General features: G+C 42.9%; 1 protein-coding gene and 1 long non-coding RNA gene across 13 annotated transcripts in view; one reads left to right on the top strand and one right to left on the bottom strand.

Annotated features, from left to right (window-relative positions):
* The first annotated feature begins 416 nt into the window (after nucleotides 1–416).
* zmp:0000001168 (signal-induced proliferation-associated protein 1) overlaps nucleotides 417–12,269 on the top strand; it is a 29,402-nt gene continuing 17,549 nt past the window's right edge. For 5 of the 12 annotated variants that reach the window (XM_034550589.1, XM_034550593.1, XM_034550601.1 and 2 more), the window contains exons 1-2: nucleotides 1,283–1,640; nucleotides 2,832–2,911. The gene's annotated coding sequence lies outside the window, so the exon portion shown is untranslated. Of the gene's footprint in view, nucleotides 634–1,282; nucleotides 1,641–2,831; nucleotides 2,912–12,269 lie in introns of those variants that run through there. The other 7 variants (XM_034550591.1, XM_034550600.1, XM_034550594.1 and 4 more) reach the window with 3 other exon arrangements.
* On the bottom strand, nucleotides 2,673–11,222 carry LOC117742932. The gene is made up of 4 exons (XR_004611060.1): nucleotides 10,699–11,222; nucleotides 10,228–10,574; nucleotides 9,789–10,089; nucleotides 2,673–5,043 (listed from the first exon to the last, which is right to left on the bottom strand). It is a non-coding gene; the product is annotated as an uncharacterized LOC117742932 (long non-coding RNA).

The raw sequence follows: 12,269 nt of genomic DNA on the forward strand, positions 1-12,269 counted from the left end.
GATTGTCCAAAATGACCTCTGGTGTCAGTCTGAGAGGCTCAGACGGTCACACATCATGCTTACCGTCACACCATAATAACCATTATAAATACCAGTTGGTCAAGTGTTGTGTTCGTGGTATCAGAACAAGACATGTAGACCCTCTTAAACCAGCAAGAATATTTACATGTAAGATAACCATGAACTCTGTACTGTCACTTGGAAATGTTCCGTGACATTTCAAATGGTTTGAGTATCTGAACTTTCTTTCACTTGAGGAATTGTTTTATTGGCTTATTTCTCAAATTAAAACAGCGGAAAAGGCGACCAACTCTAAAAACAGCTCACGAGTGATGAACACACACACTGAGGTATGCTTTGCGTCTCAGAAAACTGTCTATCAACTGGTGCCTCTGTTAATTCTCTTATCTCTTCAAGGCACACAGCACCAGCAAGCGGGCTTCTCCTCCCCCGCTGCCCAGACCAGAGCCATTGACCTGCTAACACACACAGCCATATGGTACGGCCAGGACGGGACTCCATACAGTAATTAGGGGGATGGTGCCGGACACTTGGCTTTACTACAGTGTAAGTTAAGCAGCACGACTCCTCTCATCTCCTGACCGACGTTAAAGGGTTTACCCAAATTCTCAGGTATGTGTTTTTTAAGATGCAGTGACTGATGGGTAATGAACCATGTTGTTACCCCCCTGTGCTCTCATTGATAAGCAGGTTGATTGTTTGTTCTGGTCTCGACCCACACTGGCTGCGTTTGGGGAGTACACAGATGTCTCTACAAATAAACACACTTTCACACACACATAAACACACACTGCCACCTTCACCTTTGCCCCCTGTGAGCCTTTATCTCTCTTGTGCAGAAATGTTAATTTTGGCGAAAGCCAAATGAGACTGAATGAACGTGTTTGATATTAGTGATATAGTAGTGCCTGTTTCCATTAATTATATAGTAAAAGGACTGTGGAGGTGACTTTCCTAAACCAACGTTGCATCATTATCTTCCACACGTTTTGCTTTTGCTTGTCATGCAGTTTGACATGGGAATCTTGAGTCCTGGATTCAGCAAATTTTTTAATTGAGGTTCTTGCCACTGGCGCATTTTGAATGCTCAGTTTAAGACAGAGAGCTCTCCTCTTGGCCGCTGCTGTCCGTCGCCGCCTCAACCTCGCTCTGACAAGGAGATGGGGAGGGGGGAGGAGAGAGAGGCCGGGTGAAGCTGTGTGTGTGTGTGTGTGTGTGTGTGTGTGTGTGTGTGTGTGTGTGTGTGTGTGTGTGTGTGTGAGAGAGAGAGAGAGAGGGAGAGAGGAGAAAGAGGGGGTTGGCTTTAGTGTGATGTGAATGGAATAGAATCAGCGCGAGAGGGAGAAAGAGGGAGGAGGGCAGCACAAATCAACCTGCCTCTTGAATTAACCAACGGAATAGAAGAGCCGGTAGACTCAGAGATCGGGAAGTGTGTTTGTCATTTTATTTTTGGAGAGAGGAAGAGAACGGCAGACATGAGGAACTGAAGGAGGGGGAGAAGGAGCCTCACCGTGGAGATAGATAGCAGAAAAATGCTGTCATGGGGAGAGAAGGGGAGGGAGTCGGCAGAGAGGAACAGGATGAAACAAGGCAGGGTCGAGCAGAGCTGAAATGTGGAGGTAAGCCTTTTCTTTCTGTATTGAGATCACGGAGAATTCACATTCCAGCCTCCCCGTGTCCTCTTTCTGATGATAATGAATTCAGATGGATGGATCCGTACACCGTGTATGCCACATACCTCTGTATAGGCATGCATATGCTCTTATGCTCACACAATCCAACCAAAGACAATGTATGAGAGCAATAGAGAATATGAAATAATGGCTTGGCATTATAATATCCCCATCTAGTTTGTCCTCCCTCTGCCTCTCGACCCACTGTGTCGTTGTCAGCTCTTTAAAAATGCATTTTACTCAGGGAGCCCTGTTTATGCCATTTACACGCGACATTGTTGGAATCCAGCTCGCAACCTTTGTCGCATTTCATCCCCGGCCTCCCCCTCCCTGCCGCCCTCCTCTCCCGACACTAACCCCCCCATCATCTCTCCTCTCTCTCCATTGTGCACCCTCCAACGAGTCCGGGTGGTCTTAAAAAACGGTGTTGTGACATTGTCAAGAAGCCACTGCGAAACCTGGCTGGAGAACGCGTGTGGCTGCGGGACTCAAGAGAGGAGGGCAAGGTGGAGTGGAGGCATAGATGGAGGGACACTGAGAGAATGAAAGAGAGACAGAAGATGCAGGAACAAAAAGAGGAGCAGCATTTTTGTTGTTGTTGGTCTAGATACATATTTTCAAAGATTAAAAAGAGGTCTGCGCTGTGCAGCAGAGGATTTGTGTGGATGTGATGTGCACAAACAATGATGGCATGGAGAACCAAAACCAGAATTGGGGTGTTGTTTTCAAGGTGGCAGAGAAAAATGAGAGATGCGGGAGTCAGCCCCCCCCCCCCCACCCCCACCCCCCCTCTCTCCTCTCCTCACCACCCCCTGCACTCTCCAGTTTAGGATGGGGCTGTGTGTTTACCAGACGTTCGGGTTTCAGGGGATGGATAAGGCTGCTGAAGGGTAAGAAAGGCAGGGATGGAGAGCTGGGGGGGGGGGGGGGGGACTAGCAGTTTACATAAGCCAGTGCACTCAAAGGACGGGTCATTTAATTTACATTGAGCCGCATGGCTCCTCATTCAGTGTGGTATTCGCTGTGGTTGACATTAGCATTTTAAACAATAAAATGCAGTTTGACCTGACATGATGGAAGGAAGGATGTGTGATAACTGAATGTGACTTGATGGCTTTGTGTTTGTGTTGCTGGCAGGAGGCGCGACGTTTTCCATCAGGGCGAACTTTGAATGCACCTTGTTTTACTGTAGCCACCGTCATACTTTATGGTAAATGGTAAGTGTGTCTGCATGTGCTCTGATATAACAATCCCAACAGTATGCAGAATATTCATCCAACTCTGCTCATGGAGTGCTGCATTTATATAGATATACAGTATATCACATATACTGTATATCACATAAAACAAACACTGTCCGTACCTTTAATCCAGAGTCCTTGTGTGTTATCTGACAGAGCAGGTAGAGAATCTAAATGACATTTTAAGGCCTAATAATAGCAGAATAAGTGAAGCCACATAATCTTTCTCCATTATTATTTTTTTTTCTCTCTGTAATGGAAATATTTTGCCAAACAAAACTGGTTTATACATTCCCTGCTCTCCTGAAGACATGTTTTCTAAGTCAAACTAGTAGTTTATTAATTACTGCCAGTTGGTTTTAATTATGTTCTATAATGTAATCAACTCAACAATTACATATATGAATAGGAACAACATATCTGCCTGCTATTAGTTAGGAGTTAGTGCTTTGTATCTGAGTGATGAGAAGAGATAAGAGATGCGTGAATTAGGGCTAACTTTATTTTCTGAATTTTCATTATGGATTAATCTGTTCAATAGTTTGGCTGCTAACATCATAATTTCCTCGAGCACGCTGACCTTCACATTGCTTGTTTTGTCCGACCAAAAGTCTAAAATGCATTTAGTGGACTGTATTGTGAAACTTAAAAAATTAGCAAATCGACACATTTAAGAAGGTGGACACACAGAATGTTTGGTTGATAAATGACTTCAACGATTAATCAGTAATCCAAATGGTTGCAGTTGATTAATTGATTGAACCGGTTTTGCTCCAGTTTGGATACTTCGACATCCAGGATATGAGCACATTTTGATCTCGTCTGGACGCCTGTGATGATCAGTCCTCATGATGTTTCTGTCATTCGTCAGAGCAGCCATACAGCTGTTTGAAACGTTTAATATGTGAAACCAAATCCAAATATACTTGTGTACTTGTTTTAGTCCAAGATCATGGAAATAAACTGATATGTCCATGATCCAGAAATAGCTACATGCACTAGAGTTCTGCTTTTTTCAGTGCAACAATGTACAACCGAGGGGTGCCTTGTCCCATGAAGGTCTTCTTCTGGTGTACTATTCTAGGTTGAGTAGGAGGGAGCAGAGTCAGAGGAGGCTCTTGAATCGATCGGCCTACTTTTATTTCCTGCACCAAACAAGAGCCAAGTGAGCTGGAGAAAGTGTGTGTGTGTGTGTGTGTGTGTGTGTGTGTGTGTGTCATGTTGTGGATTCAGATTTGGTGCTTGTTGTCTATTCAAATAGTCAGGGGTTATGCCAAACGTGACCTCTGACCTCAAAAAACACCATTACTGTTGTGAAACCAAACCGTAGAGAGATACAAAAAAATGGTAGAAGTAAGCTTTGTTGTTTTCCCTTTTAAATGCATTGGAGGAGTGAATAACCTTTGTTTACTTGACGCTGAATAACGATGATGACAGTCTGTTAGCAGCATCACAACAGTGTGGTAAAACTGAGTCACTAGATCCATGTTAATATCTCCCGATGCTGTTCGTCTGCCAGGATTTAAACTTAAGCTCCCGTTGTTTGTCCTGTTGTTGTGCAGATCTATACTGTGACTCCTTAAATGACTCTCTGTCCACAAAGCATCAGCTTCAGCAAATAGCTGACAGCAGTCAACAATCAGCCGGCTTCGCTGAGCAATACGACGTAAAATGCAGCTAACGAAAAAGTTATTCCTAAAGGTACTTCCAATTTGCGTTGCTCCATACAAGAGGGTCCATATATGTCCATTGGAAAGACAAGTTGTCCCGCATAGATACGAGCAAAGTGACTTTGATCTGAACATGTTTCAAGGTTACCAGGGAGATTTAGTTCTGGTCTGAGTCAGCATCGTATCAGTCCTCTCATTTGGAGCCATTTTGCACGGCTGCACCCCGGCAGGCTCCCTGTGGGGGCTCAGCGAGGAAGGCAGTTGGACAGGCGGAGCCTCCTCCTCATCAAATGGCAGGACGCTGGCAGTGTAAGCCTCTGGGTGGATCCTCTTAGCTGTCACCTGTCCCCTGCTGAACACTGGTCGGAGAGGAACTGGCCTCCTTGTTCTTTTCTGGGGCTGTTGCCCTTTTCTAGTTGTCCAGTGTTACTTTGCAGACTGCACAGTTGGGATACATTAGGAGGACAAATACTCAGTTAGAATCGTTTTCTTTATTTAATTCTCAGTGGATAAAGAGTTGTCTCGTTTTAAGCTTTAAAAATGTCCCTGGATCATTTTGGAACACAGACTGTCTGCACAAAACAATTATGGTAAAAATTTAAAATGACACAAAGGAATGATAGTCATTAATATCCTTTCTGGAACCCCTCACAAGGCTTCAAGGGTCATCAAAAAATAGGTGTTTCAATTACAAAGAATGTAATTATTGTTGAGGAATGATGCTTTAGACCTATTTAAATAAATTAGGTTAGGTTTTAATAATCAAGTGCCTAAGAAATGTCTTTCTTTCAACAAAACCCTGATATAATAATTCTAAAATATGTGGAAGGTGCTGCCTTCATGACATATTTTCTATGTCAGCATCTGCCTGAATACTGTTATATTTGGATTATATTAAATCCCTATGTTCACGTTATGAAATATCCCCTTTCAGAAATACATTGGAGCTTCTTAATCACAATGTCCCTCTCAGTTATGACACACATACATTAAACCATTAAGCGGTGCAGTGGCTCCTTCTCATTGTTCATGTTGCCATTACAGGAGAAGTGCGCTCGAGGGTATTCAGAGCCTCTGAAAGCCGACCAGGACCGACCATTCACACGAGCGCCTCGTCACTTCAACGCCATAACGGCAGACAGCGTTTTTTAATAAAGGCAGAACACATCCTGCGCTGAGAGGAGTGTACAAATCTAAAGCTAAAGCTTGAAATATTAGAGATTATCAACCTGTTTATTTACAACTGAGGCGTCACAACTATGAAGAGGAATTTGCAACTGCAACTGTTTCATTTACATGTTAAAGGCAGCCGTGATGAAGAAGTGAGAGGCCAGAGCAACGTGAGCCCGTACCTTTGCAGCGGTACACTCACTGTCTCACGTCTGCTTTGAAATTAATTCCTGTCACACTTTTCCTATTTCTGAGTCATTTGTTTTAATGGGACACAAATACGTGCCCTGCAGTCACAGCGGTCATGTATCAAGTGTATACCTTGGTGGAGAAAAATGTATATTTATATTTATTTATGCTCCAGGCATGAGTGATAAACTTCTGAGCAGGTTGTGTCTGTAATGACTTCCATGCAACCATTACGCTCTTCATTCACCCGGCGACGCTCTGTCACGTGTTTTCATTCACTTCATTCAAGTTCAGACAGAACCGTCTCCCTCTTATGACCACGTAGTCTACATAGCATCACAGGAAGTCGGCCCCTATCGACATCACCACAGTTGACATATTGGTGCATGAGCTGCTCGTTCTTATGTAGGTCAGAAGGTGCGAATGACACAAGCGCACCAGACAATGACACAAGCGCACCAGACAAGAGAGAGGCTGTGAACTGCACTAAGGGCTTAATAGTGTGTTGATACGACCTTTTTCACATTTGGAAAATCGTGATCTTTTAAACTTTCTTTATTTGTGACGAGCTACACACTTCAAGGGAAAGGTGGTTTTCAGTTGTGGAGGTGCAAGTGCATCACCCAGATTTACACTCACACTACACTTAATAATTAAAGCATTCTTACAATATCACAATGTCATATCATCGTTGAACATCCATATTAGATCATCGCTTATCAGTAAGGTCATCAATTTAACAGTAATCTCCTTCTTGAATAGGCCTTGATTTCTCTGTCAAAGTTGGGTGGAGACTTCACTGGTGCCATGGTAGTCGACACGAGACAGTCGTCTGTTCCTCAAATTATGATAGCAATTTGTGTTATAAGCAACACTTATTTTGAGAAACTGAAGACAGCTTTCAGAGAATCGCTTCCATAAACGATTATAAATTGGGATGAGCGTTGGTTCCGTAAGGGCTGCAGCCATTTCACGGCATCTGGGTTACATTTCAGTGGACAATAGGGACAGCGAGGAAGTGGAGGAGGTCAACGTCTCTTCCTCTGGAAGTAGACGAGGTAGGGTAACCGTTCAGAGTGCTATTAAAGCAATATTGAGCAATCTCTTTTCCTCTGCCTCATGCTCTGAGGCAGAGGAGTAACAGTGAACCATGTCTCAACATAATAGATGCAGTCATGAAGCTGAGGGTCAGTTCCTTTCCCTGTCACACACACACCCACACACACCCACACACACCCACACACACACACACACACACACACACACACACAAAGAGGGCGGTCACAGGGGGCCAGCTGCTCTTCCTGTCACTGTGGACAGTGTGCCACATGTATAAGGCTTTTATGGAGTCAGCAAAGGCACACAACGACACACACGCTCTCGAACTGTCTCACATTCAGGCCTTAAATCTCTCCGCCTGTCCCTCCGTCACACACGCGGCTGGCCACAAGGTGTATTTTCGGATACACAGGAAACGGCAGTGCTCTGCCAGTACACGCTGTTGATGTCATGGCAAATAACATGTCAAGCAAGTTAGGTACTTTCTTCTCCTCTGGTAGAACAGCACGTAGGTTATAGAAACAATAGCACTTACATTTGTATTTGTGGGTGCATCAGTCTTCGGTTGTGCTATTTATTACAAGAGGAAGTTAGGTTTTAATATGGACAATACTAGAGAGGAAACCTTTCTGAGCATACTTCCTCTGCATTTTCCGAAGGGGGAGATCCACTGATTAGGCATATTAAATAATACAAACTGCACCGGTTTGTGAAATATTCACATTTGCTGCCAGTGTCTTATTTTTCGTTGTATAAACTTGTCTCTTTACAAAAAAACTATGAAAAATAACTGAAACTGGACCGGCCATCACTGATGTCACACAGTAGATGACCTCAACCAGAGTGGTTTACTGTAAGATGTGAGGCACACATGCACAAACAAACACACTCTTGGATATAAATCATAACAAATCAGCTCCGGTTTGTGTGCGTGTGCATCCCAGACGGTGTGAGAGTGGACAAGGGAGCGACCAACCGATGAATAATTAACAACTTGGTAACCCTCGTCCCCTTTCGTCCAGCTTCAGTAATAATTTATTAGGCAGAATACTTTATTTTCAGATTTTGAAGGAGGACGGCTCTCCTTGAAATTAAAGGTATATGCTTGTGTGGAGATGATAAATGATCCTACTCTAGAACCCAGAGGGAGGTTTGACCTCCACATACAACCACAACAAGGCGCTATCAGCAGAGCTGAGGCAGATAAAGACAGCATTGTGCTGATTGGTTCTTTTTAACATTTCCACTGGTTGTAATATTTTCCTCTCCAGACTTGTTGGAGCTAATCAAGCTCCTTCCTTGAAATGGAAAAAGTAAATAGCTCTTTTTTTTCAGACAGATTAAACCTAAAATATCCAATTAGCATCAGTATGCCACAAGAGAAACGTGTGGTTGGTTTTAAATGTTCCATGTTGTGATGCTTCAGTCAACATATATGAACACAACTTCCTTAAATGTTGTAACCGCTTGTCTGTTATATGTCAGCAAAGTATTACTAGACCAGGAAATCAAAAAGCAACAGTTAAGTAACAGTGATAATACGCGTGTCATATCTCAGGCAAATTGTTTGGAGAATTGTTTGCACAGTTGGGTAATGGATGGTTATCAATGGCGGGATCAAACTGAGGGTTACAGTCATACTTGGCTAGAGTGACAGTGTCTGTCGGTGCAAAATATTGCTCACAATAATGAATTCCTTCAAAAACACCTGCTCTTTCTCCTGCCACCGTGACAGCTAGCCTCTTTTCTATATCAGCCCGTTGAAAACAGGTTGCCAGGGATGCAGGCTTATATGTCTTTGGGGACCAATAGCTTAGACTAACGTTTGAAAACCGTTTGAATGAAAAAAGGGAGATAAAACACGTTACAAAAAAAGAGAGTGCTGCAGTACCATCCACTTAGCAGCCTCTGGACTTGGCCCGGTTCACTGTCCGCAGTGTGGTAAAGGGGGGTTGGTGTTGTAGATTGTGGATGCCGAGAGCAAGTGTTGAGTATTAGAATAAACTTGTTTTCTGAATCCGATCTAGCCACATATACACATTTACTTTCTCTAAAGCTTTGCAGTCAGTTCAGTGTCACACGTTCAGCAGCAACCTGATCTCAAATGTAACATAACAGGATTGCGTGGGATCAATAAATGAGAGTGAGACTGAGCCTGGCTTTAAATTTCCCCAAATCAATCACTATTAGGAGTTGATTTAGACCTTGTGGTTAAGAATCGGCAAGGCAGCTTTTAACTACAAGGATAGACGGTGATACTGCACCAGCTGACCTCCGGACTGTGGAGCTGGACGTTTACTCACTTGGTTAGATATTCACTGAGGTGCAGTGACCGGACCTCGGTGTTCGAGCTGGTTCCTCCATCTTTATGTATCATTTTAATGTCACATGTCAAAACGGTCTGCTGCTTTGGATGAACGCTTGCATAATGATGCGCCAGCATGCGGTGTGTTTCAGAACTTCAGTCTTCAATTCTGACAAAGAAACGAAGCGCGACATCAAGTTGCAAGTCTGAACAGTTGCTGCAACTTGATGTGATGGAGCTGATAAGGCTGCAGTAAGCGTACCACCTTTGTCACTGATCACATCTGATTGCTGCTAAGCTGTTAAGACGATTTACGCAGCTTCACCTGAACCGAATACAGATCAAATCTCAATCGTCAAGATCAGGACACAATCTTTCTTTCAACGTTAGATTCTTCAAATGACATCAGCGTTGATTATGATAAAAGCACACACGCTGAGGTTAAGTCAACTTCACTTACTGGCAGAAAGCTGGTCATTCATGCTGCAGTGTAGCAGCCGGCCTGGTGTGGAAGGGTTGATTAGAACCGATGACGACACCCATCCTCCCAGGGTTCAAAAGTCAGTCATCTCTTCCTGTTTCACAGGACGCAGACTTTCATGAGCGGCAGCAAAATAAGTCAAGCAACCTCGACTTCCCCAAAATGGTGTATGTTTAATAGTACTCGCTTCTGACTTCAGTTTGTGTCCTGACATTGTACACCGGGTTCCCATTAACCTTGTCCTGGATTTAACATGGAAGTGGACCTCATTCACCGTCATCTGTTAAACCAAACATCTACCCTGAGCAATAATGGCCGTGCAAAGGGAAAGTATTCACAGTATACTAATACAGTATTATATTACATATACTCCTTATAAACCTGGAGTTGCTGCTCCACTGTGCCATTTCACATGTACCTTTCTGCTCCGTGAGTTTCAGGACGACTCCATGCTGTCATCACCTCTGATGGACACCATGGAGCTTCAGCACACAAAGAAATTGATTTTTCAGCATTAAAAAAAAAAGTCTAGTTTACCTCGAGCATCAGAGCACAACAAAGATAATTACTGTCCACTGGCTACTGACGCAGAGATATGAGATGCAAGATTAAACACTGCAGTCTACATGCATTATTGAGTTTCTCTGGGATGGAGACATGGCTGTGGTACCGTGAACGGAGGGCAGCATCCTCCCAAGTGTTTTAGGAAATGCTCAAAATCTTTAAAAACAATCCTGGAAAGCATCAGCTGCATGTCTGGGTCCTCTGTGACGGAAAAGAGAAACAAAGGCATTGTGTTATTATGTTGGTTATTTAAATGGGTGCAATGCTTGAATCAAATTGCACAGCCAACACAGAGAATACAGCTGCTTTTATGAAATGGCCTCACCATATTTAAGTTGCGTGGTGAATCGGCTTCAGTCAGTGTGAATTAACGGCGGGAGAGTTGAGACACAGATGACGTCTGGTGATTTCAGTGAATTGTATATGGCAAAACCACCAGATCTTGGAGATCATCAAATGATTTTCAGTTCCTCCTCAAAGTCGTTGAATACAACGTGTTTAAGTGGTCCCTGTTAAGCAGCCCGACGAAGGGGTCAAGTTGCAATCGATGTAGCGGTGGAGTTGTGGCCTCAGGAAGCATCAGAGGTCATGCACAGTTTTCATCAACTGCTGCCCTGACCGACATGGAGAAATAAGTATGCGCTGTGAACTTGGGGAGTGCATGCAACCTTAACTGTGCACAGTATTTGCTTCCTTGTACAGGAGGAAGGATAGTTGGTGTGTGTTGTTACCAGATATCTGACCAAAATAAATAGCAGTTATACCGGTATGGCAAGTGACGTACTGTTTTATGTTTTGTACTTATTATGTTGGGCATTATTCCAAATAATGACACTTCCAATCTTCAGGCGGTTTGTATTCAAATGAGATGCAGATATTGCACAGGTTTCCTTTAGTTCAACATGCCAAAGTATTTAGAGAACTGTTTTTAAACCAGCGAGATGCAGCATCATCACAGAAAGAGCCAATCAGAATGCAATGAAAGCTTTTGAAAAACGAGCTTCCTGTTGCTTTTGATTGTCTCAAGCCTTCATAATGCCCTTACATTCTTTATTGCCACTTAGTCAGTCCTGCTATTATGAAAGGATCCATTTATGATCATTTGGTTTAAGCCAGACTAATATAAACTCGTAAGACTGATCAGTTAGAAGTATCCTGGGAAAACATTAAGATGGTTATCAATTATGTATGTGGGGGCATTTCTAGGGTCTTTTTTGGATTAAAAGGTATAACTGAAAAAAGGTTTTCTGCTTTCGAGATGATGCACAATGACATTTAAAATTGTCAGTTTAATGCATGCAGCAGAAAGTATAATGAGAACACAAACAATAGTTTCCCAAATAAATTGAGCTGAAACTTGTGGGGGCAGTGACCAAACGGTTCGGTTCCTCTTCACTTTGTGCTGCTATGTAAGATACATCACACACTTCTCTATAGCGGTAACACACACACAGGACACACACTTCTATTCAAATGAAGGCCAGTGTCAATGTGGTGGTTGTGTGTATTTTAAAGGCTGGGCCAGTGCAGATTTTGCAGATCAGTAATGGTAAGAACATCTCTCGTCTCCTTTTACACAAAGTACCATTTTCTGTTTTCTGCACTTGATTCAGATTCCAATGTGTTTATTATCCCCACGCAGAACATAATAACACTACTGGATAGATGCTGAAACACCAGACAGATAATATACATGAGACTAGATCCAAGTTCTGTGCACATTTCAACAACAACGCAATTCACAGTGCTTCACATAAAACCATTTAAAAGCATCAAAACATAATACTAAAGAAAACAAGATTTTAAAAACATTCATTAAAAAAAGTCCAAAAGCTAAAAATAGAATTAAAAGTTGCAGTACAGTTTAAGAAATAAAATGCAGTCGTGAGATGCAGA

The sequence above is a fragment of the Cyclopterus lumpus genome, chromosome 14 (genome assembly GCF_009769545.1).
Source record: "Cyclopterus lumpus isolate fCycLum1 chromosome 14, fCycLum1.pri, whole genome shotgun sequence".
Taxonomy (NCBI): domain Eukaryota; kingdom Metazoa; phylum Chordata; class Actinopteri; order Perciformes; family Cyclopteridae; genus Cyclopterus; species Cyclopterus lumpus.